Source organism: Aphis gossypii, chromosome X (assembly GCF_020184175.1).
Source record: "Aphis gossypii isolate Hap1 chromosome X, ASM2018417v2, whole genome shotgun sequence".
In the NCBI taxonomy this organism is placed as follows: Eukaryota; Metazoa; Arthropoda; class Insecta; order Hemiptera; family Aphididae; genus Aphis; species Aphis gossypii.
Genome location: NC_065533.1, coordinates 31,428,517 through 31,454,283, shown reverse-complemented (window position 1 = coordinate 31,454,283; position 25,767 = coordinate 31,428,517). Strand labels below are relative to the sequence as shown.

Genomic DNA, 25,767 nt, shown 5'->3' with positions numbered 1-25,767 from the left:
TAACATAGTGTTGAACTGATAAATGATAATGATACTAACAAGTACATATTATTTTAAATAAAAAACCGACACTAAAAATGAACAAAATGAAAAAAAATTGTATTCTAAGATTCATGAGACAGTATCCGATCACCTACAATGTATTTCAAAACATTAGGTATCTATCATCATTCGTCATCACCAGTCAAAATTACGAATAACGTATGAGCAACCGTGAACGGTTGTGAAATTGAGGTGAATTAATAAATGAATGGTTTATGGTAAGCATATTTCAAAGTATATTTTTATTGTTTGTTAGTTTCTGATAAATGACATTGTTTTATCATCGTCTTTGATTAGAGGCCTATAGTATATTGCACTTATAATATTATAGAGCTGCCAGATTTTAAAATCACCAAACCGGAAAATCTTATTATTAAATCTAATTAACCTAACCGGGGTGAATGGCAAACCTATAATATTAACCTATGTGGTCGCAGATGGCAACTGGATTTTACACAACTCACTGTTCAATTTCTTCCTTATTATTATTTTGTAGGTTAGATTTTTAATGTTAATATTTTTATTTTTTAATACCCACATGACGTATTATACTTGTTATAGGATATCAGAGCACTAATCAATATTGTCGTATACTCAGAGCGTCCCGATAAATATCAACACCACTTACAGAAAGACACAGCAACAACCAAAGTAGCAGCTACAACCGTAACCGCCCATATACTGTCAAATGTGGCCTCAATTTTTTCAGGCAAGTTTTGATCTGAATAAAAAGGACGTCAAAATTGAATAAACAATTAGAGACTAAGCTGTTTTAAAATTTAATAACACTACTACGGTGTAAATATTCAGCTACTATATTAACTGTAGGGACGTAACACTCAATATTGATCTCACACACCAGAAACTATTACCTACCATGAGTTTTAAAATTTAATTATTCCTAATTATGATATAACTTAATACATGATAAGTTTATTTTAGATTTCTAAAAATTAAATAGCCTTATTTTTTTAACAAAAAAAACAGTGAAACACACAATTTATTTTTTTATTTTGGTTATAAAACATTCAATATTGATCTCAGACCCTTTAAACATCAATATGCAAAGGTTAGACACTCACAAAACAAACAATAAAGAAGTCATAAGTGTACATCAAATTCTGGTGACCAATTTGCTTTCATTAAATGGTTAAAATGAATTTTGGCTACAACTTCATTTTCTTCAAGTGACATAATTTTGAAACGTTGTGTACACAATTCTGTTGAATCAGCATTTGAATTGTCATTAAAGAGTATATTATAATTAGAGTGATCAGACACAACATGATCCAAATTTATTAATTCAAGAGGAAGTATATTGTCATCTTCAAAATTAATAGTCTGATTTACATTTTCATGATACAACTGAGATAAGTCATTTTTAACTGTCATTTCTTTATCACATTCAGCATTTTGTATCAAAAGCTTGATTCCTTCATCCCATCTCTTTTCCAAAATTTTTTTTATATCAAATTTGAAAACAGATTTACGCTGTCTTTTTGAAACAGTTTTTTTTTATGTGCATTGTTTTTTATCATAAATGGTTTTTTTCTTTGTTTTTGGCATTCTGAAAAATAAATTAAGTAAATATTACTTATACAAGTATTTTAAAATATTGTGTATTATAAATTATACATTATTAGAATTATTAGGTATTTACTTTAGTAAACATTATCAAATAAACAATTCAGTAAACAGCGATAAAAAAATATAATTTTATTTTTACTTATGCTATGTAGAATATCAAATGTATCATAGTATCAACCAATTAATTATTACTATTATATGAATAAACTCTGTTGATACATAAACAAAATTCTAACCTATTATAGTACATGAAAATATATGAATAGAGAATAATGAAAAGTCTAAACTCTAAATCAATATTATTTTGTCATCATAGATTTATACAATAGGTTTTACTCAAGCTGAGAAATCTCAAAACGATATTTAACAAATTTTTGTAATAATTTCACCTCTAATTCATAACAAATGATATTACGATTACTGAAATAATATTCACTCAGCTAGTGTATGTATATTGTATATTATTTATTTATTGTATGTAATTTGACCAATATTATTTTCGTTTCATAAACAATAAATAATATTATGTTCAAATTGTACAGTAACAATTGAAAATGACACAATCTACAAGGCCCTTGAATAAATTCTCCCAGATATAATTTTAATTAAAAATAATTTATATATTTTGTGAATAGTCAAATATTTAAATTTTACCTTTGTTGCTTGATCTTCAATTTTAATGAAATCTCGGAATAAGCTCGACTGAAATGAATCTTAAATACTCCGAAATGCTTGATGTGTCGAGTACAAAAATCTCGTTACTGTATAAATAGTAATGAATAAAATATTTTTGATAAACAACTATTTTATTATGTGTTTCCAACTAGTTACTGCCAGCTCATCAATTTACATCCACATTTTTTTGTTTTTAGGTTATGTTCAATGTGATTAACATTACAAATAAGAGTGATAAGCACATGTTCGAAAAAATTGTTACCTTTTTTCGGGTGGTGGAGGTATACATTTTTCTCCGGGGGTATTCCCCCCCCCCGGTCGCCCCTTCTGAAATAAACACTGATTTACTATAATTATTATATTACTTTGACCACAGTTCAATTACATTCGATTATCTATTTATTATTATTCATTAATATTTTTGTCGGGTGTATCCAATAGTTAAATTGGTTAGGTTAAATAATAATTGTTTTTGTAGTGTAAAATGGCTGACTTTTCTCATCAAAGAGGTACTTGTTTACATTTTATTCACTATCATTTATCATTTATGAAAACTGAACAGAAATGAGAAAACAATAATTTCAAAAGATTATATTATTATAATGTTATATAAATGAACTTTATGAACTGTTCTATGATATAAGTTTATAACATGTCTATAATGAATGAAAATAAATAATATAATAATATGCAGTTTAACTTAATAAAATAAAAAATTCTCACATTTAAACATATTAAACTTTAAAAATTAAATAATAGTAATATAAAACTTAACATTTTTGTTTACCTAATTATTATTGATTCATAAAAAGTATGTGCTTGGTAAGTTTATGTCTGTCACTCAGTGGGCTTAAAATTTCAGTTGAATACATTTTTCCATATGCATGGAGTCTAATACCTACTTAGATATGTTTCAACCAGTAAAGATATTAACAGCATTTTGTGGAGTCTATCAAATAATGGAACATAACATGATACATCTTTGAATATATTTTGATCAAGGGAAAATTTTTTGTTACAAAAATCTATAATTTTTAAATCTAAATTTTGAATATTCAATTTTTTTAAATCGTAGTCAATAATAGAAGATAATTTTCAGTTTCAGATATTATTTTAAATACTTTCGGAGTAGCAGAAATTAAACCTCCATTACTTCTAAAACTAACAATTTTTTTTATGTTGGTTAATACATAATAATTAAGTTCAGAATATGGTTCAATAAAAGATTGAATGCATGAGGTACAATCTAACATGGTTATAATTTTTTTCTCAACATTATCACATACGTATTACATTATATTATTTTTACAATTTTTATAACAGGAATTTTTATTGTCAAGAGCAATGTTGATCAGTTTAAAATATCTTCATTCATTTGAACCAAAATTATCAGTTAAATTTTTTTTTATTTTTTGAACTATGAGTAAAAAAAAAAATTGACACAGTTATAACATTGTCAAAGGAATTAAAATTACTATTTTCTGAACATTTAATAGCATTTTTTATAGACTTTAATATTTATTTTTTAATTTATTTTATATAAGACTATATTAACTGTAGGGACGTAACACTCAATATTGATCTCACACACCTGAAACTATTACCTACCATTAGTTTTAAAATTTAATTATTCCTAATTACGATATAACTTAATACATGATAAGTTTATTTTAGATTTCTAAAAATTAAATAGCCTTATTTTTTTAACAAAAAAAAACTGTGAAACACACAATTTATTTTTTTATTTTGCTTATAAAACATTCAATATTGATCTCAGACCCTTTAAACACCAATATGCAAAGGTTAGACACTCACAAAACAAACAATAAAGAAGTCATAAGTGTAGAAAAATTAAATTAGCACCAAAAAGTTATTTTAATAGTCAATAAACTAAAACAAAATAAAATATTTTTTGAATTTTTAATGGACATTTAGAACTACTTCACAAATCTGGCCAAGAGTCATTTTTTGGACATTTTTAGTTCAGTCAATGTTCCTATTAAAAAAGAATTGAATAAATTAATTGTTAATTTTAATTTGCATGCTAGTTTTTGCCAAAGGTTATGTTTATATATTATATTAAATTGTACAAATATGTTAACTGAATGGTGAATATAATTCAACATATGACAAAAAGAACTATCAAATAATTTTTACTACAACTGAATATTATTATTCTGATTTTTTATTATCAACTATTCCATGTCAATATGAAAATGAATTGAATAAATGAAAACATTTCATTTTATTTTATTAGTTTTTAATTTGCTGTTCAAAACATTGTGAGTTAAATAATACAGAGTGAAGCGTAGTACAATTATCTTTAACAAATTATAATACAAACAAAATTTAAAATCAAAGCAACGCTAAAAATTTATATACCAAAATTTAAAGAACATGTAAATGGGATTTTACAAAAAAAAAAAATTTAAAAAGAATTAAATATATTTAAGATTTACTTATAAATTAATATTAATATTTTTTCATTTGTAGTATCACCAATCATTATTTAGAACTAGTTGACGGTTGAGGTATAAACGGAATAACCGCAACCTCCATTGGTCCAAAATATTAACGAATCTTGGATCTGACAATCCAGTTGATTTGATTGCAGTGCGTAGAAAATTATACATATCATTTAGTTTTTCTTCTTCTTTATACAAATCGAATATAACCACAAAAACACTTGTGATCCATTTGCTGGATGCTTAAACCATGGTTTAGAGTCAATAAAATTGTTACTCAGATTACATCCTAATATTTTTAAAATAGAGAAATTAGTAAATGCTCCATCCAGTTACTTAACCTGTTACTCCCCATACATGTATACCAGATTGATGAGCTAATACAAGGCTCAACTTGATTAATTCTGCTTGAGAGACTGCATTTATTTTATTTTGGAAAACATAACCTGCTAGTATTTTCCATTTTACTGTAAGACTCACCAACATTAATACTAAGGCCTCTGTAGTAGCTGTTCCAGGGCCTTCAATCTGCAGTTCACCACCAAAGTCACAATAACCAATTAACTTATGCATTTTTTATCCCATACAACTTTTTTTTTAAAGCACATAACATCCAAGACCAGATTACAGTCTCTTTTTTTTTTTTACTGAAAGGATTTTAAAGCTTTAAAAACCTCACTTAAAAATCCTGGTTCAACATTAACAGTAGCTGTCCATTTTCTTATTGCAGTAGGATGAGGAAATTGGAATCTGTGGTCTGCACATGCTCAGTAAAAACTTTTTTTTTTAAATAGTTACACCTATTTTGAACACCATATTCGGATAGGTCAATTTTTTAAGTAATTTTAATGTATAGATTATGGTTCTAAATACAAAATTGATGGAATAAGAGCCATGTCAACTTTAATGAATAATACATTTTTTTTTTTTTATTATTTTAAACAATTTATGAAATCATACAAAACTACCTAATTCTTAATGGTTACTTTTTGAATATTTGTACATATTTTTTTTTTTTTAGAAGTGTTATAATTTTATATGTTTATAACACTTCTAAAAAAAAAACTTTACAAATATTCAAAAAGTAACAGATTAATATTAATTACAAATGATTTTATACATTTTTGACTTCATCAATTTTGAACTTAGAACTATAGTTGATAAATGAAAATTACTTTAAAAAAATAGGCTTATCCGAATTTGGTGTTCAAAATAGGCGTGCAATAAAAAAAAAAATAAAAGATTTATGCGTAGACCAAATTTTCAAAAAATCCTGTATGGAAAAACCTATTCTAAAAATAGAAATGAACATGTCATTTTATAGTTTTTTGTGAAAATTGTTCGCTAATAAATGATTAGTCATCAAGTATTTTTTTTATACATTTCTTGGATTTTAAGCTATTTCTTTAATTAACTATCTAAAATATTTTATCTATTTAAAGAATTTACTGGTTTCATATCACCGAATAAAATTTAATATTACCTAATATTGATAATTTCAAGAATATTTGTAACTAAATCGTAAAAAATATAATTTATAAGATTCAAATGATTCTAGAAATCAACATTGAATTTTTATAATAAAAAAGCATAGTAAAAGGTGGTTACACTGATATAATCCTAGAATATTAAACGAATCAAATAAAATAGTTGTATCGTGTTTATTGATTAATAGGTAAAATAAGTTAATAATATCTCACGTGTTTTTTTCTATATTTTAATACTATTATGATTCTTCAATTTATTTATATACTTATCAATATTTTTTATAATAATAATATAAGTTTTATAGTATCATAGTTTAAGAAGCCCTGTTTGAGTTATTGGTTGGAGGGGGAGAAACAGCTGTTGCTTCATATGCTGTGATAGTGTTTATCTGAAGGTATTAGTGGTTATGCCGGCCTGGAAATCACGTTTGTTAAAACACAAAATTGTTTAATATTCTACAATTATTAATTTAAGTGAATAATTTTGAAAATTAAATCCCGATTTTTTTTTTTGTGTGTGTACTATAATATATGTACCTATATGTTTTTATAAGTTTTAATTTATATTAATCATGAATGGTAAGATTATATTTGTTTTTTTGAAATTTTAAATATTCTATACAATCATATATTTAATTAGTTAAAATACTTATTTGGCGTTTTTTTTATAATTATAAAAACATAAAAATATAATTCATCAATAAAAATATTATTTGGTTCAATTTAAATTCTGTCAACTTCCCAGTAAATTTAAAGAGTGTATATCTTTCAAATATTTTATTTCTATGAACAAATTGCTAATATCATTATCAATCAATCTTTAATTTTATGTATATTTTATTTTAGATCCTAATCATCAGGTTCCTCAGGCTGTCGAAGTTCAAAATCCAGGGTATATAGCCAGTGGTCCCCGTAATTCAAGACATTATGTAAATCCAGGTACACATAACGTTAGTGATATGAGAAATAATCAAAGGACAAATATGACCCATGGTAAGTTAAATATAAGAAAAGAATAATATTAGAAATAATATTATTATATTTAATATTAATACATTTCTAGGTCAAATCCAAATGGTACCTAGACATATCACTCAAAGACAGCCAGCTGTAAGTATATTATTATATCTAAAAGTATAGTACTTACTTATATAATATTTATGTGCATTATTTTGCATCATTATAAATTAACATTTTGATTAATGAGCTAAGTATTTTTATTTATAAATAGAATTTAGATGATATATGGAGTTAATGAAATATTAAATTGCAGAAAGTAACAAATTATCTAAAAAAGTTATACATGTGTATTTTTTATATTAAATATAATATGTTAGTTAAGTAGTTAAATGGAAGTCACATACGCACGTGTTTTCTTACAAACATACAAAATAGAAAATTTATCTTCAATAGAACCAATTCTATGTTATTTGCTTAAATATTAAAATTAACTTACTATCAAGCTGAAAGATAAGAACATTATCTAAGATTCTGAGTGGAGTATCAAATGTATTAGAATGTATTATGATTTTAGAATGATATTTTTTTGTAGCTTTAAAAAAATATATATATATTTCTATCATCTTCTAGGGAGATTTTTGATAACAAATATAATGTAGTATGTATTTGGTAGGAAGGGGATTTATAAATCAGAATTTTTTTTACTTTGATCCATAATATGCGTTTTGACATTTAAGTTAAAGATTGAAGCCTTATTAATACAGTAAATTACGTTTAATAAGGACAACCGCTTAATTGGGACAATTCTTCAATGACAAAAACAAATCTATACTTGTAGGGTAAACATGAGTATATTAATAGATCAATAGTCCGACAATTGCTACAGACTCGTGTAATCGATCATTAGATTAAATTTATGTTACTTACATTTTATCTTATTGTATATTCTAATGTAATGTGTGTTAAATGTTATTTATATGTATGTATTTTTATAAATATGTATTTAGGGTATAATATCATTGTAATAATAAAATTATAAAATATGAAAAATCAGTTACCTATTCAATAAATTTGTATGTTCATTTTTTTATTACGGATTATCGAGACAAAATAATACATAACCGATGTGTCCCAATCTTAGATCATATACATATGATGTATATAATCTAAGATCTTAATAAAGCGGAATCGACTGTACTTTAAATATTGGTGATTAGCTAAAAAAAAACCATTGAAAAATCATATATTGATCTGTTCAGAATCTAAAACTATTTTAGCTGAAAACGATACATTTGAATATGGAATGTTTAACATTGGTGTTATGCTAAATAGCTTTTTTGGTGGGTTTTTTTAGTGTTAGCAAATTCACTGACCTAATAGTCTGTTTCCCTTTAAATGTTCACCATTCTAACAATAATTAAGCCCTTTGCATTGTTTTTAATATTAAAAAAATAAATATCCACCAAAAAATGTAGATATGTATGTTCAAGACGAATTTATTAAAATGTATTATCTAATTGCATTAAATTTATTTTTATCCATGTATCAGTTATAATTTTAAATATATTGGGCTAGTAATTGTGTGAATATGGTAATGAATAGTAATGAGAATTTTAAAAGTTTTTTTTCACTTTGGTATTAACAATTTTATTACTTGAATAATTTGTACTGTAATTTAATTTATTCAATAAATTCTAATTTCATTCATATTTGAAATTTCTTTAAGTAAATGTATATAATCTCAATACTATTTAATACAGAAATTAATACAAACCTTTGTGTTAGTGATGATGTCTAACTTTTTCCAAACTAATTTTTGTTATGTATATTAATGCTTGCTCTTTGTGCTCAGCTATCCCACCATATAAGACCAAATGTACCACGTAATTTACCAAGAGGACCCTTCCAGTATCAGGTAATTTTCCATGTAAATTACTGATTTGGTAAAAAAAAAAATGTGTATAATATAATCTCAATGTTTTCCTTCCATTTAGTAAAATTGTGTCACATAAACAATCCATGAAATAAACAATTCGATAAACCTTTTTTATGTTTTATAAGTTTATTTCACATAATTTCTATTATACTTTGATGAAAAAAAAAACAGTTCATTAATATGTGTACAATAGTATTATATGTCTATTATCCAACTATTTTTTTTTCATACTATTAAATAATAAATTCTCTATAGTTATCAATTTCAGTGTTAAATTTTATTTAAAGCCAATCTTCATTATAATCTGGATTTAAAGACAAGCATTTGGTGCTATCGAAAGTAAATTTTTCATGTTAGAACATAAATTAAATTAAATATTTATTAAACAAACATGGTTATGAATTTATGATCATATATATAATATATAATATATATATAGGTAAAGATTTTGAATTTATTTAAGTATTTTATTATAATCAATGTTATTGGCTAGCTTTAAAGCTATTAACATTCATTTAAAATGATTTTACTTAACATGTGCTCTATTAATTACATAGATATATTATACATAATGATTATTGTTAATAATACTAACATAATAATTAAAATTATTGAAAATGGTATCATCTCTGTTGTTTTGAAGTGAATTTGTATTTATCCGGGCGTTGGACTTAAATTATATACATTTATTAACCCCTTTTAGATATTGATTGACAAAAATTATAATTTTATTAACTTAGTTGAACCTGTATAATTTGTATTTATTTTTTAACAGAATAATGTTCAAGCGAAACATAATTTGAAATAGTTAACTTATCTAGAAAAACTTTATGGTATAGTTGAATGAAAATATTAATTATGTTAAACAATTATTTTTATAGGTATATTTGCCTGGTAATGTGGCTTATCAAAGATCCAGTAACCACCCTGTTGCCGCACATTATCCATTTAATCCACAACAGGTACTTAATTGCTAGGATAAATATTATTTAAAATAATTTCTTTGGTACATATTTTTTTTTATTCAAATTTGCTAATATTAATATAAATTCAAACTGCTTGCTTATTGTTTTTATTTATATTCAACTAATATTCTATGAATGTAAAAAGCATGAGACTTAATTGTTTTTTAATTTTAATTTAATTTTGTTTTAACTAATGTATATTATTTTATTTTAGGCTTCACAAGCAGCCGTACTAATGCCATATGTAAACTATCCTACCAATCAACAAGGTATTTACAGTCTTGTTTATTATTTTAAACTACATAGTTTTTATTACATTTTTTATTTATTAAATTTAGTTCTTGATTCAGCTAAAATTAGATATTTACTTCTTAAATCATTCATATTATGCATTGTTGTAGGAAATTATATTTCATTGTTCATACAGATTTAAATCAGTATGGTTTTATTTATTATTAAGTTAATTACATACATTTTATTTTTATATAATCATAAATGTAGTATCAAATTTTATAAAAATTTCCGAAACTGAGTAGAATTACAAATGCATTGATTTTACAATGATTTGTTTTTTTATTACCAGCTGAAAAGTGAGAGCAGTATTCTATTTATGATACATTTTTTAACTGTTGGTTCTTAAAAAAAATATTATTTTTTTAGCTGTTTCAAATGTTGAATAAAAAATATTTGTCGGGCATTAATGCTTGGAAATGTAGTAGTACAAAGATCTTCATAAAGCATTCATTTCTCAAATAAAAAATGTTGATAATTTATAATTACGATATTTTTTTGAGTGTTTAACGTTTTAATTTTTAAAAAATTTGTCAAAACCTCAAAAATATATTAATTATTTTATAGTTAGAAATTTGTTTTTATTTCTCAAATTTGAAAAATTAATATAAGATTCTTTATAAGTTTTTCAATTTTATATACACCAAAAATTCTACTGGAAGTAAAATCAATTTTTTATGATCATCTGAAGTAAAAAATTGTATGATATCGCATAAATTCATCTATAAAATAACTATTTATTCTTAAGTAATTTTTAATGTATTGCCGTAAATAATAATAATAATAATTTCACATTAGGTATATATAAAATATTATATTACTATGAATGTATTGAACTCTGGATTTTATTACACCCAATGACCTTAATTTATTTATTTTAAAATATTATCTATTTAATATTTATACTATGAATCTAATTTTATTGTGTTTTACTGTATTTATAAAAAGATGTTATTCAATCTTGAATTATTAAAAGTTGATATAATATTGTATAAATATATATTATTTATCATAATACTAATTATATAATCAATGCAATAGTTTAGAAAAAAAAATTATATCAACTTATACTGTAGTATTTAAAGTAAAATAAAAATGACTTTTAATTGTCTATTTTTGTATATTTTCATGATATGCTGACAGGTATTCTCGGTTCACAATTGGATTTTTTTTTATATAATGATAGATAATTAAATTTAAGTTTAATAAAACTAAAATATAGTTCCAATTGACATTTTATATATTAAACAGGATACTTACATACTTATATGCTTACCTTCTTTTTTATTGTTAATATAACATACTTATTAAAATATATTTTTTACAAAAATTGTTATTATATTCAAGCTTAACTTATAAAAACTGTTCTAATGTTGAATTGTCAGTTTTTCTTATTTTATTTGATATTGCAGGTATGTTTTTTACCCCACCTACCAGGCCACTACGGATGACTAATCTACCACTGAGACCACAGAATCCTCCTGTTGCTAATATGAGTAATGCTCAAAATTCCCATGGGCAATCTCTCATTGTACAGTCCCAACCAATGGAGATGGCCCTTAATACACAACCTATGCAACAAGTACCACTACAACCTTCAACTATTCCCATGCAAATCTTTGGAGCTTCTCGACCTGTTCGAAAAAAAACCATTATTAAAATAATTGATCCTATTACAGGCCGCGAAGTTGACTTAAATAATTCATTACAAGGGCCACCAGTAAGATAATATCTATTAATTTTTTAATAAATAAATTATGTGTTCTTTATTAAATTATGCTTAAAAATGATTTTAAGCAAATGTTATTAGTGACATTTAATAGTTCTTTTAAGTGTTCTTACCCCTGTTTGTTAGACTGCTGATGAATTGGCAAAAATGAAAGTTCAAAGCCAATTCCAAAGTCAAGTATTAAGTGCTGTTATGAAAGATAATATTAAATCGTCTGATAATAAGCAGGTAATAATTTTTGTATATTATCAACAATTATGAGTAACCTAGAACTTGTTAAGAGAATGTCATACCTGCATGTGTTGTCTCCGTCTTATGAATTTAAAACAGCAAAATTTGCGTTCAGCTGAATCAACTTTGTACTGTAAGTTTTAATATTAGTCAATTTACCTATCATTAAACCTTAAGGTAATAATATTATCTGGAACAGAGTGTAGGCATTTATTGGTATTTTAATTTTTAAGTTAGTTAAAATATTAAAATTTTAAATGGTTGTAACTCATTTTAAAAATGCAAATTTTTATGTTTTACATTTGTAAGATAGGCCATAACATACAGGTATGACATCCTTCTAATTACGTTTTGTGGTTAGAAGTTAATGCTACAATATTTAATTTTTTATAATTTAAAAAACCTAATATTGTCAGTTTCTTTAATTTTTCTGTTTTATTTTTTTTTAATATAACTCAAAAATCAATTTAAATTTAGCATTTGCAACAATTTTAAATATGTATTTTAGAATAATGAAGGAGAAGATAAAGTTAAAAATGAATTCCAATCTCAAGCCAAAAAATTATCAAGTGAAAGCGTTTCAGAACCCTTAAAAGCCAAAGGAATTGACACTCAGGTTTCTGAAGAAGTTATTAGTGAAGTTGAAGAAATAAGTGTTGTTTCTACTAATATAAAAGAAGAGCCCGTCATAATAACTGAATCAACTTCTATTGATGTTGGTTTGACTGTTAATGCAGAGGAAAACTCTTCAGATGTTAAAGAATGTGAAGTAGAAGCACCAATAAATATTGTACCAAGTTCTACTACTTCTCCTGAATTACAAATCCAAAATGCTGATGTAATCAATATTTCAGAGGATCCTACTATTTCAAAAAAGAATTTCGATGAGGAATCTATTAAATCAGGTAATAAATTAATATTAATTTATTAAAAATAATTGTTCTTTTAAAATCAATTTTTATTAAATAACACTTCTAAAATAAAAAAAAAGATGGTGAACTAGCTAATACTCTGCTGTACAGTAGGTATTGAGTGGTCCACAGACATAGAGTAGAAAATTATAATGGATGTGTGAAATTTGAATGCAATTATAGGTATCATTGTACATGAAAAACCATTCTGAAAAGAGATGATTGTCAGCCTAGGATATATTTACAAATTGAATGGTGAAAAAGGTGGTTTATTGAAAATTGAACTGTGTATAGATAACATTAATATTATAAAAATTTGGAGAAAATTTCAACTCTTTACAGTGATTCGTTTTTGACTTATGACTAAATAAAAATTTGATTTTGTCAAAAACTAATTTCTTGAGAAATTAATAATTTCTGTTTTCCGTCACATATTGAGGTTTTTCTCTACACTTTTGAAAACTGCTGGAAATATTTTACTTTTGACCTCTATTATACACTAAGAATATTTAATTTGTCACCAGTAACCACCCCTAACGAGTTATAGTGTACACAGAAACAAAAAAAAACACATTATTGTAAAATCAATACATTCCTTACTCCGTTCAGAATAAAAAAATAATAATAATAAACACAGTAGTTAGTAACACAGTCAGTCAAGGTTATTAGTTACTTTCAGTCTATGTTTTTTTCTATAATAATGTGCTGTAGAAACTCGATTAAACATCTTTATCAGGATCATAACCCATGCTTTTTTATGTACACAACTAGTTATAAGGGTTTTATATTCATTCATAATTGAATTTTTGGATACAAATAAGTCTTTGATGTTACCAATCACCAAAACCATTTAAGATTGTAAGTTGGATTTGCTAATTTTTTGATTATAATGGATTACAAAGTTATGGGTTAATCAAGTTTCTAACGTACTATACCAGTGATTATTAATTGTTAATATGTCCTTGCTAAGTAATCTAGGTGTTTTGTAGACGTATCCAAATTTAATCTAATGTTAGTTGCATTGTAACATTTTTAAAATTTATATTCAACACTATTTGAACCATATTGTCTGAAAATAATAATTATTAAAATTGAATGTGTTAATACTATTATTAGGTTTGCCTGAATGTTTTGTCTTTGAAAACAACATAAAATACAAGTTGTTTTTTAAGGCTTCATATATTTTTATTTATTTAACTTGACCATCATTTTAAAAAATGTCCACCTTTACTACAATTCAATTATATTAGATTATTATTTCTCCGAGTCTTATTTTGTCAGGCAGGTGTCATTTTTAATTTAAAATCTATTAAATTTATATAAATGTCCAAATCTGTGTCCAATCTAAATTAACTAAGTTTACACCTACCTTCAAGCAGTTATACATTCCATCTTAATTTTTTTGTTTTAATTGCATCATATGTTTGCATTGTTTTAAACATGATACATATTAATTGTAGCAAATGTACTTGCTAAAATTTACTAGATTCAACAGTTTTAGAACACTTTAAGGGTGATATCAGTTAGTCCAATTAATGCTTAAATAAAATCATTTGTTAATTTTTATCAAGCTTATATTTAAACCCTAAAATTATATTACACTTATTCATATTTTGTTTACAGAATTTGCATGCATATTTATTTCAACATTTTTTTTAAATATATTATATGACTTAGTGGGAGGGGTTAGATGCTTTTTACATTTTAAATTTACTAGGTATATGCTTCATATCAAAAGTTCCTATGTGAATTATTATTTGAATGTGAACTCCAAAACCTAGGGGACCTAAGTAACTCCCTAAAATTTTTAATATTGAATATTTTAGATTATCTGTAGAGCTACTTATTACTTTATTAAACAATGCATTAATAGTTTAATTGATTAAAGTTCAGTGTTCAATTATATAATTATTATTTTGCACTACCTACACTGTTACTTATCATACAATCTTTCTTTTTTTATAAATGATGCAAATAAAAGCAGCTGACATTACTGAGCAGTATTAACTGTTTGCTAATGTTGAGGTCGATTGTTGCCTTTCAAATTGCTTTATTATTTTTCATACCAGTGGGCACGTAATTTATTTTCTAAAAATTTTGTATTTTTATATAAAGGCTTATATACTTCAGTATTTAAATATCAATTGGGAGAATGCCATTATAGGTATTTGGAATTTATATGATGGGACCTATTAATGAGTACTTATCGATTTTTATTTGAAAATGCTAAATTATTGTTTCCTAAAACTCAAGTCAATTATAATATTCTTTTTAATTAATTGAATTGTATGATTTTATTTTAAATTCGCATCTAACATTGCATTTTTTGATATTATCAGAATTGTAAATCTACTAAGTGCTGTTCAATTTTCAGTTGAAAAAAATCATGAAATTTTAACTGAAAGTAATAGTTAAATGTACAAATTTAATTTTTTTTATAAATTGTAGTCATTTTTTTTTTTAAATTAAATAGCAAATCATAAACTTTTATTACAAATTGTGTTTTGTTATACATGTTGTTAACCCTGATAGGTTTAGGAAATTAAATTTAGAAATTCATAATAATCAATATACGCCGATGAATAATAAATATAACTAATAGGTCAAATTTAAATGTTAAGTTAGTTAAAAACTTAAGATAGATAGATAGATTAATATTTTTTTATTTTTTTTAATAAAAAAATGTTTTATTTGTTACATGTTTGATATCCATTATTCAATCTATTTTATCTAAAATAAAAGCATTATTTAGGTCTTTAGGATGAAACAGAAATTTTTTGTTCTATTTAATATATTATGGTAAAAATAACTTTGTTTGCATAATTGGACTAATTGTTATTTTCATATTAAAGATCATAAATTAATATTGTTTATACTAATTACAAATTATTGAATCGATATATTACTGTATTATAAATTTAAGTTATTTTAAGTCTACATAAGAGAAATCATCCAGTGATTCTAAACTTTCTACTTTATTTTATTTTAAGATAAAATATTTATTTTTAAACTTATCTATACCAGTTTCATATCTATTTATATTTACTGTAATTTAATTAGGAAAACTAATTTGGTTTGTGATTTATATCTTTAACTATATTTAATTTCATATTTTTCAAAGTAAAATAGTTATAGATGCTGACACATGATCCAGTAATTTACAAATGATATAGCTTTCACCTATTTATAGTATTTTCATCATCAGGCTATTTAGACTATTCTGATAGTCTGCATGACTTGTGAACAAAAAAATCTGCTATGATGTTATTTAAAATGTTATCATCATATAATCTTGACAAAATGTTTAAGCTTTATACAATAGTTGATTATATTTTTAATTTTTATAGCACAACCTAAAAAATCTAAAATCAAAAAGAAGAATAATCAGCAAAAGAATTTGGTTAAATCAGATGCCAATGATGGAATAAATGTAAATTCAATTGAATCTGCAGCTATTGAGCCTATTATTGAACCAAAAACTGTGAGTGAAATAACTATGTAACATAAATGCTTATAGTATTAATTTATTATTATCCTACTGTAGACTATTAAAAATGTATCATCAACCAAATAAAAACTAAAGTGTGTGGTAAAGTGAAATTATCATTTAATCAATAATTTAGTTATCATTATGCTTTTTATTTAATTCAAATCAAATATAATATTTAATATTAATATTAGATAATTATAAGATAATCATTTATTATTATTAGCATTTTACTCAGATAATATTTTTTATATATTTAATTTATTTATTATAAATTCATTTTTCTAACTTTATTATGAAGAACTTATTTATGATGCCTCTTCTTCATTTGTTTTTTCTTGATGGACAATATTTCATGGCTCATAAAATGCTAGAAACAATCTTGTACCATATTTACAGAACTCAATAATTGAATGTAATCAACTATGTATTAAGCTTACAACTTTACTTTTTTACTCTACTGTAAAACATAATATAATTTCTCAGGATATTATAAAACAACAAGAAAACAAGGAAAACGAAAATAATAATCACAACTCTAAAAATGAAGAAGAAGAGAGTGTTATTCCAAAACCGGAGGAGTTACAACAACAACCAGAAGAAATCCAAAACAACGGAGTTAAACATGAACCTGTTGAAAATGCAACTCCTAAATTACCCAGTTATTTAGAAAAATTACCTTATGCTGAAGGTCTGATTACTTATTTTTAATCTTTTAATTTTTACATGAGTACTAAGGTTTTTATTCTATGTTTTACAGGACAATGGAGTATTACAAATCCAACTGGAAAGAAAGTGTATTCAAAAGTATTTTTATTACAACTTGGAAGTGAAGCTGTTTGTCAAAAAAAACCTGATGTATTAAACAATTGGAGTAATCTAATAAAGCTATCTGGAGCACCACAATTTAATTCATCAGGTGTAAGTTGTAAAAAGAAAAAAAATTAATAGTTCATCTCGGGTTTAGATCATTTACAATAATATTATTAACACATTCACCTCTGCACGCACATTCCTAATCTAGTCCCACATACCAGCTGTTAGTAATATTATGCGCATTACGATTCGTGATCGGTGGCGGCCACTGCCTTAATGAATGAAGGCAATAGCTGCAGCGACTATCATGGATCTTTGTATATTTTAAAATTTAGTTTCTAACTAAAGTAACATTTTTGACTCTCAATGAACTGCAAGATCAATATTTAAGTCTAATATAAGACTATAAATAAATAGATACTCAATTATAGAATAGTAATTATAAAATTAATAATAAGTCTAGAAAAACTAAAGAGAAATAAAAGCTGACTGAAACGCATTGTTTATTAATACTTTTTGAATGACTATGCTAAAACATATTAAATATTAAAACAGTGTGTCTTTGGCCGAATTCTTCATGAGACATAACTACGTAGTGCTGATTTGTGATTGGCAGTGGCGGTGAAGTGTTCAATATGTGATGCTGTTCTTATTAACATTCATTATTTTGAAGTCTATTTTGTTAAAACCATTCAATTAATTATTTTTTTATTAAACAATTTATGAACTTTGTGTTTATTCTTTTTTTTTAGCAGTCAGGTGCCAAACGGAGTAGTAGTCAAAGAAAAACAGCTAGTAAAACAGCAAAACCTAATACTATTCATTTGTCTCTCTCTTTGCAAGAAGAAGTTATATTAAATCAGACTGAAAATGCTTGGGTTCCAACAGCTGCTAAAAAAGCCACCAAGTCCGAAGTATCTAAAACCAAGAATGAAGAGGAACAAAAGAATGATGTAGGATTTAAAAATTAAACTCTTTAATTAATTTATTAAAATTTATATCTAAAGCTATATGCTAATGCTGGCTTGATTATAATTTAATTTAATTAGATTCTAAATTCATGACATATTTAATTGTAAGTGTTTTTTCATGATATAAAAAAATCTCAAATACATACAGTATATAATGTTAATTAGAGTATGAAATATTTAATAAGTCTAAAAAAGTTTTTATAATTCTTAAAATACAAGATTTCTTCACATGATTTAAACTATAATGAATTTTATTTTATTTTTTTTGAAAAAAAAATTAATGTAGGTATATTATATTTTTTTATATTAAATATTTACAGGAAGTAAACAAAAACGTTCGATCAATTTTGAACAAAATAACTCCTGATAACATGCCTTCATTAACTGAGCGTTTTAAGGCATTACCTATCGACACTATTCAAAGACTGGAAAGAACTATTGATTTAGTTTTTGAAAAGGTAATATATTTTATAAAAAAAAAACAATAATACTTGAATTCAAAGTCTTATTTACTTGTTATTTATTTACATATTATGTCTTATAACTTAAGTATTCAAATGGTAAATTATTTATTAGTTTATTACATTTAGTAAAATTTAATTTTTTTTTCTAAATATAACAACAAAAACTGATTTGAGTGTTCCGTGATAGTCTATTTTTATAAAGATAATTAACCCGAGTTAGTAAGTTTGTTAAATTTGAGTACAAGTAATGTTACTAGTTATACCTTTTGAATACTAACTATTTAATTTAGAATTGTATTCTTAACTAAAAGAACTAAATATAGGAAGGCGCAAATAATTTCTATTGGAATCAGGAAGATCAAAATATTAAATAATTAAGAACAAATCTTTATAATAAATCTAATTAATATATTTTAATAGTTCAGATTTCTACATTTCCCAGTCCGCCAATGGGCAACCTTTACTATGTAGTATTTGGTCAATTTGTTCTTAATAAGCATTAATTTTTTTTATGCTTACTTTTATTTTTATATTTCAGGCAATAGAAGAACAAAGTTTTGCACCTCTTTATGCATCTTTATGTTCAGCTATGCAATCTGTGCAAGTTAATTCTAAAGATGGCAAGACAGCATCATTTAAAAAGTTGATTATAAGTAAATGCCAAAGTCTATTTGAATTGGACAAAGCCCAAGAAATGGATTCCGCTAAGAAACTAACTGAAATCAATTCGTGCAAAGATCCAGTAATTTTAATTATTCGTGAACATGGTAAATGTGATCATTGTTAAATTGCTGTAATTTTAATTTTTAGGAAAAGAAAAAAGAACTGCAATTAGAATTTGAAGATAATGAAAGAAGATCACGCCAACGCTCTGTAGGAAATTGCCGGTAAAAAAAAAAAATAAATAAATAATAATTAATAAACACACAATATTTAGTTTCTATATTTCTTTATTCTGTCTTATTAGATTTATTGGTGAATTGTTTAAACAAAAAATTCTTTCTCCAAAAATAATGTTGTATTGTATTGTGAATTTAGTCACTAAACATGTTGAAGAACCACTTGAATGTTTATGCAATTTATTAAAGACTGTTGGAAAAGAATTGGAACAAGTAAATTTACATTTTATTCTATTATGTTGATTAGATATTATATTTCATTAAATATTATATATATATATATTTATTTTTTTACAAATTGAATCTATCAATTCATTAATTGACAATAGATTAAGTGTTAACAATTTGCAATTCAGACAATTTATTAATTATAGTCAGATAATCAATTTAAGATAAGGTATCATATTGCTTAATTTGTTTTAGCCTTACATCCAAAACATCTTTTAATATTCTAATTTATCTTATACTATAAAATTTATTTTTTAAAAATGACTAGTTGTATAGAACATCATACCAGATACATTTCATTACATTGTTTTTATATTACAAACAAACAAGCAAAGCTTGAGATGTTCATGCATATTATTTTTTATTGTATAAGTTTAATATTAGAATTAATTTATCATCCTACCTAATTTTTAAGATAAAATCGTTGTTGCATATTTCTTTTTTTTTTCTATAAATAATTGTTATTAAAGTTTATTTTTTTAGACTATTAACTACTATTTTTTGTTTAATATTAAAATTATCTATAATTTGTTATTATCAAATTGTATATTTAATAATATATATTGTATTGTTTCAGTCATACAATTTAAATGATACCTTTGATAAATTAAAAACTTTAACATCGAGAGACATGAAATCAAAAATTCCATCTAGAATAAAGTTCATGATACAGGATGTCATTGATTTACGTAGGAATAAATGGATACCAAGGCATACTGATAGTAAACCAAAATTCATAAATGAAATAGAGAATGATGTCAAAAATGAAGCAATAGAAGAACAGTCTGTATCATTATGTTATAATAGACCTGAAAAAAGAGATCATCATCATGGGGATGACAAATTCAAAGGGAGAAAAAATCAAAGTCGCCGTACGTATCTTAAATTTATATAAATAATACATTTTATAATGTATCAAAAAAGTAATTTAAAGTATAATGTATTTTTAAATGATTGATTTTGTCTAATCTTCTCACTGATAATGTTGTTAAATGTTGATTTAATTACTCTCTATGATAAAAACACATGATTATATAAGTTAAATTGTAATTAACTTCATGTTAAGTAGACAATGCATGTACATTATATTAATTAGTAATATTATAGTTGACATGAAAATGTTCTTTTTAGGTGGAAATGAGAATGAGTTGAATGTTGTCCAAACTAATACTAAGTATAAGCAACAAAATGATACTATTGATCAAAATAAATTATTAGGTCTTAAGGTAATATATTAAATAATTAGGATACAGCTTCAAATGTTAAATACTAAATATTTTTTTAGAACAACACATCTATGACTACTGTAGGTTCACCTAAACGGTCATTTTCCACTGGTAAAAATATGAAATTTACAAACAGTAATCCATATGATATTCTAAATGATAAGAAACCATCAACTTCTACACAAATTAAGTAAATATATTGGTTTATTAATTGTGCAAAAATTGTATTAAAGGTTCTTACATTTTTTTTTTTTTAAGGTCTAATAAAAACACATCACAAAAGTCAGTTATATCAGAGTCTGAAGAAAGACAACAAATGATGTCTGGTATGATTTATCTTTATGATACACAATACACATACTTGTTTATTAAATAATAGCCATTAAATTATATTTTTTCTGGTGTAGCGAGTATGATGCCTCAATTTGCTCAACCCTCTCCTTCAATAAATTCTTCCAGCTCACAGCCCAAAGAACCTGCTGAAGAACTAACGCTAGTATTGGACAACTCAATTCCTGATAAAATTAATATAAAATGTAAAAATATCCTTCTTGAATATGAGCAATTGCAAAATTTAGATGTATGTATTTAAGGCTAAAATATTTAGAATTTATAAATATTGATAATATATAATTTGAATTATAATATGCATTTTCTTAAATAGGATATAATTTATTCATTATCAGAAGATCAATCTTCGGTAATCCGCACAAGACATGAAGAATTCGTTAAATCAATGTCACTTATAACCTTAGATAATAATCCAATCACTCAAACAACTGTAGCAGGAAAGATTTTTGCAGAACTTTTATCTAAAAATATTCTTTCTATGGAGGCCATTACTCAAGGGTAAATACATTATTACAAATTATGTTACATGATAATTTTTTTTTCTTTTTATATATATATATATAGAATTGATGCTGTCCTTAAAGATTGGAATGATTATTTAATGGATTACCCTCAATTTTTCTCCTATATTGCTGCCATTATTGGTAATTTTTTGTTTATCTACTATCTCAATTATTTGAAGTATACAAGCATTTGCTAAAAAATAAATATATTTTTTTTATAGCTCCATTATTGTTATCACAAAATGCTTCCTTTGATTTCAATAATTTAAAAGATTCTTGTACGTCAATACGGCCAGATAATTCTAGTAAATTTTTCATAGAAGTATTAAATAAAATTCTTAGTTCCAAGGAAACACAAAACATAAAAGAAGTAAGTTAACAGTATATCTATTTACTTAATATTAGATTCTGATCAAAATTAAATTTTAGTTACAAAAAAGTTACATGTTTTTGAGCAGAATAAACTAATCTTTAACTTTAATGCTTGTTTTTAGTAGCAAATCTAGCCAAGTTTTTTGTAATTGAAGAGCTTCTAATAAAAAATCTTCTATGGGATAAATTATAATTTACTAATTAAAAAACAAGTTTCAAAAAACAATTGTATTATTATAATTTTTTCTAAATAAAAATATATGTAGTCATAAACCTTTGCATCTAACATTTATTGTAGTGTTTTCTTGTACCATGTAATATTAAAGGTTCTTCATAAGTTTTAATCAAGATTTAAAAATTAAAAACTTTTAAATATCATGTTTGTACTTAATTTATATCTAACTATATTATATTTATAGAATATGTTATACTATTATTATTCTGAAGTATAATATTATTTCGAATGAATTATTAGCCTAGCATTTAGAAATTTTCTTGAATATTATTTAATAGATATTTGTAACACTATTTTTGTATTGTTAGCAGCTAGGTGGTATATTGTGGATTTATAATAAGTGGATGACTTCAGAATATGTTCCTCTTGACGTATTTATGCCTAATAACCAAATAAATAATTTTTTTAAAAATGATGTAAGTTTTTAAACATTTTTTTTATGTAATTTTTATTTTTATTTATAAATTGTATTTAATTTTAGCGAATTGGAGTATTCCTTTTATCTATTGCTATGTACGATAAAATGAAGCTGACTGATAGTAAACTACTGTATGATATGTTACGTAGTTGGATAAGTGTGAGTTAATTAATTAACTACTGATTTAAAATATTACATTATATTTGTTAATAATACTTTGTAATTTATTTGATTTAATTTTTTCTACTTTATAAAGGTTAATATCAGTGCAGAAATAATAAAATGCCCACAGTTTGTACGGGCATTAACTATAGCTATTGTTATAGTATGTGCAAGTAAGTCAATATTTTTGAAACTCATGTAAACTAGTTATTTAAATATTAAATCTTAACTTATAGAACTGAATCATTCTTATGAAGATTTCTTTGACCATGTTCATGTGAAATTATTGACTTGTTATATTCGGTCTGAACCACTTCTAGAACCTGAAATCCAGGCACGTGAAATACAATGTCTGTATGGCATTCAAATAATGTCCGCAGCACTTGAACATCCTGGAGGTTAGTTATTTACTTTATAATTATTAGATTTATTATTAACATAATTATTTTTCCAATAGGAATGGTATTAAGACTGTTCCATAAGCTCTATCAGGATAGTCTTATAAGTAAAGAATCATTTGAACTATGGAAAAAAGATGATGTATTCAAATCAGGATTTGATGAAGACATAGAAACAAAAACTATGGCTGTTGTAGTTTTAAATTTATTCTTATAAATATTTATTATATTTATTTATTCTTAGGTCTAGAGTACCTACACTATCAAATAACTGCATATTCATCAAGGGCGACACAAATTCTTCTATTTTTTTTATTTTATTATAGATACCGCCTTATAAAAAAATTATATAAATAAGAAAAAAATTCTAAATACTAAGCCATTCTTCATTTATTTCCTTTGGAATTCAATTATTTATAAACTTGCAAATATTTGTAAGCAGTACTTTTTTATTAAGGGTTTTATTTTAATTTATTTATCTTTTGTACATCTAGTTTTACTTTATATTAAAGCTAGTCTCCTTAACAATAAACAATAAAAAATGACTTAAATTGTTGCCTCTCCACCCTTCTTTTTTTGACAATGAGATTATGACAAATTAATTTTGTTGCTATATTTATATGAATTATAATGTATAACTAATCATTGTGTGTATATTAACTACATTAGTTTTTAATACACGCTTCAGTAAATATGGAGACTATGCTATTTCAAAACTAAAATTAATTTAATGTGTCTTGATACAAGCTCTTATAAAAATTACTAATTTACAAAATAATTATTGTTATGAAGATAATTCATTGGAGAAAATAACTATATTTTTCTATATACGTTGATACCATTGTCGGACTATTGTGTACAGTTATATATAATTTAATAATGTGTTAAGTTATTTACAAAATAATTATTGTTATGAAGATAATTCATTGGAGAAAATAACTATATTTTTCTATATACGTTGATACCATTGTCGGACTATTGTGTTCAGTTATATATAATTTAATAATTTGTAATGTTATTTCTCATATAAAATAAAAATTGTAAAAAAATAATTGGCTTTAAATGTTTTAATTTTAAACATGCTCTTCTTTCTCAATCTGTATATGTTATTGTAATAAATGTATACTATTCCCTACCTTATAAAACTTAAAAGTTACATTTTTATTGTTATGATCAGTATGTGTAATCGATTGTTGTAGCATAATATGCCTAAGCATTATACTCAGTAGGCAATTATGATAAAAAATTTAAATAATATTATTTATTTTATCTTATATAAATACTAAAAAAATAAATTATGTGACATATTAAAATTTTAGTTAAACTTATTTATAGTTCTGGAGTACTATTAGACATTAAGTCCAGCAATAGTTGTTGTTATTCGCTGAAGCTCCTTTTTAGCAGATTTTTCAGTTGATGTAATAACACTAAACCGAGACTCGCCGATCTGGAACCGCGGAGCTCGATAAAGGTTTTCAGCTCGACTGCTTTCTGTATCTCAACAAATAAATGACCAGAGATCCACGCCCTTGCCACGAAATCCACACATCGACATTCGACGCCCACGTCCGTGAGAAAACGATTCGTATTGCAGTCAACCTCGAAATCGCAGATCATTGGAAGAGGCAGCTCACGGCGTCCTGAATGCTGAACGATATCAACGCTGTAGAATGTTCTGCGTTCCGTGTGTGTACCTAATCTCTATAATACCTATTGTCTTTGGCGCCGATGAGTCACGATCTATATAGGTAGTCTCATTTTTCAGTAAATATTTCATAATTAAAAACATTAAACCATTATTATAATTCACTATAATTATTGTGCTTATGATAATGCAACAATGTCGATGAATATTGCAATCGAAATAACGAAACATGTTTTAAAATACGTTCTATATTTTAGCTCATTCAAATACGTTTATCCGACTGAAACGTGATTATATCTGTATTAACTTAGAT

The 25,767-nt window shown here is 24.5% G+C and overlaps 1 pseudogene; it reads left to right on the top strand.

Moving 5' to 3' along the window:
- The first annotated feature begins 608 nt into the window (after positions 1 to 608).
- Positions 609 to 24,388, top strand: LOC114128800 (eukaryotic translation initiation factor 4 gamma 3-like; annotated as a pseudogene).
- Positions 24,389 to 25,767: the final 1,379 nt, after the last annotated feature.